The sequence below is a fragment of the Muntiacus reevesi genome, chromosome 14 (assembly GCF_963930625.1).
Source record: "Muntiacus reevesi chromosome 14, mMunRee1.1, whole genome shotgun sequence".
Taxonomy (NCBI): Eukaryota; Metazoa; Chordata; class Mammalia; order Artiodactyla; family Cervidae; genus Muntiacus; species Muntiacus reevesi.
This window is the reverse complement of record NC_089262.1, coordinates 20,150,581-20,154,727: the sequence shown is the minus strand read 5'-3', so window position 1 is coordinate 20,154,727 and position 4,147 is coordinate 20,150,581. Positions and strand designations below refer to the sequence as shown.

At 33.0% G+C, this 4,147-nt stretch overlaps 1 non-coding gene across 1 annotated transcript; it reads left to right on the top strand.

Moving 5' to 3' along the window:
* The first annotated feature begins 3,755 nt into the window (after positions 1 to 3,755).
* Positions 3,756 to 3,919, top strand: LOC136146794 (U1 spliceosomal RNA). Its single transcript, XR_010659080.1, has one exon. It is a non-coding gene; the product is annotated as a U1 spliceosomal RNA (small nuclear RNA).
* The last annotated feature ends 228 nt before the right edge of the window (positions 3,920 to 4,147 follow it).

The following is a 4,147-nucleotide window of genomic DNA, read 5'->3' as shown; positions in this document are numbered from 1 at the left end:
ATACGGAATTTAGATAGATGGTGGCGATAACCCTATATGCAAAACAGAAAAAGAGACACAGAAATACAGAACAGACTTTTGAACTCTGGGGGAGAACGTGAGGGTGGGATGTTTTGAAAGAACAGCATGTATATTATCTATGGTGAAACGGACCACCAGCCCAGGTGGGATACATGAGTCAGGTGCTCGGGCCTGGTGCACTGGGAGGACCCTGAGGAGTCGGGTGGGGAGGGAGGTGGGAGGGGGGATCGGGATGGGGAATACGTGTAACTATATGGCTGATTCATGTCAATGTATGACAAAACCCACTGAAATGTTGTAAAGTGATTGGCCTCCAACTAATAAAATAATATTAAAAAAAAAAAAAAAAAAAAAAAAGTGGTTGCACAGCAAAAGAAACCACAAAGAAAACAAAAATACAGCCTACTGACTGGGAACAGATACTTGTAAATAATATGGCCAATAAAGGATTAATAAACAATTTTTAAAAATGAAGCCCAAAGAACAAAAGTGATCACTTATGACTAAACAGGAAGCCAGTGACAGGAACTCAAGTAGAGCCTATCTGTCCTGGCTCCCAGTGTTGGGATCATCCCACCTATATCTTTAATACTTTCCCTCTTTTCTTTAAAGGCAAAGTTAAAGAACTGAATACAGCTTCTCTTAGTTTCACGCTACTGAAATGCTGCTGTTCTAAGTTCCTGTCACCTTTAGTTCTCAGAAAACAAAACTTTATTTACTCTACCATTATGCTAATAACAACAGTGCTGTGTGGACAAATCACACTACATTTTAAATCCATTTAGGTTATAAATAGGGCTTCCCAGGTGGCACAGTGATACTCTGCATTCTTTAGGAAAGGCGATCCACTCCAGTATTCTTGCCTGGAAGATTCCATAAACAGAGGAGCCTGGTGGGCTACTCTCCATGGGTTTGCAAAGAGTTGGACACAACTGAGGATACACACACAGAGAGAATACGGTATAAATGCTTTAAGACTGCTTCCATATTTTTTCAAAATTGTGCTCCTGTGTCTTGGCTCATTTCCTGCAACATAATAAACACTCAATAACTGAATGCTTTTGAATGGAGTTTTTCAGTTCTATTTATTTTGGAATGCATTGTGATACATGTTTAGTTTCCAGATGATAGAATTTTCAAACTGCATTTTACTTAGAATTGAATTAAGATATTGCCTTTCTGATGTGGTCTTGACTACAATTTATAGAAGAAAACTACAGTTTATGAGAAACAGAGCCTGAGATAAAGTAGTTATACTAAGTTGAAAACTCATGTGAGTTCAGTCTTTCTACTATATCCTAAGAGTAAGATTTAGGTAATAATTTCAAACACCAAGATCAAACTTTTCTAAATTCTTTCATGAATTTATAAATGTAATATTGATAACCTGATAACTACAATGAATTATACAATCATCCTGGTAAGAAATACTTTTGTTTTTTACTCACAGACCATAGTTTAAATGACTGTGCTCTATACTGAACCTGTGAGTTGAAAGAGAAATACCACTTTTAAAAATGACAGTATTCTAAAGTCACGGTACAATTCATTATTTTTATATAAAGCTTTAATATAAGGGGAAAATTATATTTTGTTTAACTATAGTAAGCTTTCATTCCCCGGCCTCCAAATGATATGGATTTTTTTTTCAAATGATATAGTTTTAAAGAAATTTTAGGTATATAATTTTGTTCAGTACTACTCATTCAGGTGGCTAGGTATAATTGGTATTATTAATTTTGGTTCACAACTCCTTATAATAAGCTGCATAGTACATTTAAAACCATAAGTAAATATTGCACAGTGACTATAAGCTTCATATATTTAGGTGATTATTATATCATAAAATTGCCCTCATTTTTAATTAACTCTGATTTGAATGGGTTTGGTTGGGTTTAATCCTTTTTATCATTCAATAAACCTAATAGTCTCTTGAGATAGCTGCATCTTGATTTAATTTACTTTCCCCTGTTTAGTTGAAAATGCAAACAAAACAGTTCTATCCGTTCAAAAGATAATGTTTTTGTACTGAAATGCCAACATTAAGGAGTCAATCTAAGATGCCTATTGATTAATAATTTAGTGTTTATACACAATTAAGTGGCATTCAAAGTCTAAGCTAATTTTTTACTTACATACATTCAAAGACCTCAAGAAAAGTGAATATTCTGTTTGTCTGTATACCATGCAGCATCTTAGTAGTCAAAATGTCCCAAAACTTTGTAAAATCACATTAAATAAAATCAATTCCTGGGCAAAATGGATTTTTAAAAATCCACAAGCATGAGATTCAGTATAGTCTATTTTGCAAACAGTCCAATCATGGTCAAGTACATATAATAAGTATAAAACTATGTAGGTGTATTATGAAATTTCTTATACATATAAATTATGCAAAGAAATTTAGTGTGTAATGTCTACTCACCACCTATCTTAAGGAATACAATTTTACTTATTAAGTTGAAGTCTCCCAAGTGCATATTCTATTTTCTCTTTCACTCCCATCCCATCAGACTATTTCTAGAGCACTGTTTTAAATATATTAAATCATGCGAAATGGACTTATAATTTGCCTATCCTTAGCACTATGACTTTATAATTCAATATAATATTCTGGCAATTCATGTGTATTTAACAAATGGAGTCAGTTTTGCACATTTTGACTACTGCACAGTTCTACTGTATGTATTCTGTTATTTATTTGTCCCTCCCTTGGTGTTTTAATTTATCTTCCTGCAAATGAGTCTACTATAAAGCTTCTTATGCATATCTGTCTGTACTTATACAAACAAATTTCTAGAATATCTGGAAGTTGAATTTTTTGGATATGGAATGCACATTTTTAAGAGCACATATATTGAAATGGAATTTAAAGAAATTATCCCTATTGTCTACATCTTTATTAATACTTAGAAATCTGGTGTTTGCTTTGCTAAGATGGTACTTAAATTGTACTTTTTATGAATCTTTTTAATTCCCAAACTTCTCATTTATCCCTTCCCTCTGACATTTTTCTTTGATAACCATATATTTGTTTTCAATATCTGTAAGTTGATTTCTATATGATAAATAATTTCATTTGTTTCTTCCCTTTTTAGAAATTAGGCTCTACATTTAATATTTAAACTTTAATGTAGTTGACTTCTTGATATATTTTTTATGCTACTTGTGTGTATCTTGTTTAAAAATTATACATGCTCTAAGGATGTAAATAAGATATATTCTGAAAGTTTTGAAGATTTACTTTATATAGGTAACTCTTTTTACCATGGAATTTAAGGGGTGTATAATTAGATTTTCAAAGTAGATTTCAAAACCTACTGGAGGTAGAATTGTCTTATAATTTTAAAAGAAATTAAAATCAGTAGTGTGGTGTGTGTACATCTCTGTGCAGGTATGACCAGATTTTAAAATTATGAAAAAGGCCAGTAAAACATTTAATTATTTTAAACTATAATACATGTAGTAAACTAGATATGTGTACATATGATATGTCTAGGAAGATATTGAATGCATTCTGTCAAATTATATCGTCTGTAAGATTTATGTCTCAAAAGACTTAAACTTCAAAATCAGTCCCATTCTGATCTGTAGATTTTATCTGATCTGTGTAGAAAGAAACTATACATACACATATACCCAAGGTGAAAATCAAGCTGCTTTTGAAACTCTGGAGTATTTAAATGGCAGTGTAAATAGTCTAGCTGACTATTTGGTAAAAAAAGTACTCTTGCATACTTACCTGGCAGGGGAGATACCATGATCACGAAGGTGGTTTTCCCAGGGCGAGGCTTATCCATTGCACTCCGGATGTGCTGACCCCTGCGATTTCCCCAAATGTGGGAAATTCGACTGCATAATTTGTGGTAGTGGGGGACTGCGTTCGCGCTTTCCCCTGAAAAAGAAAAAAAAGAAAAAAAAAAAAAAAAAGTACTCTTGCTGACAAGTTTCCTGTGCTTTAATTTGTGAAAATGATTAACTCTAGCAGTTACTGGTAACAGTCACTAACTCACATCACATGGGATTCTATGTCTCTCACAGTCTTCTGCAAATCTGTGAGTTATGCTGGCCAAAAAACAGTGAGCTCTCCTGTTCAACCAGATGATAGACTCTCTTCAGTAGATCT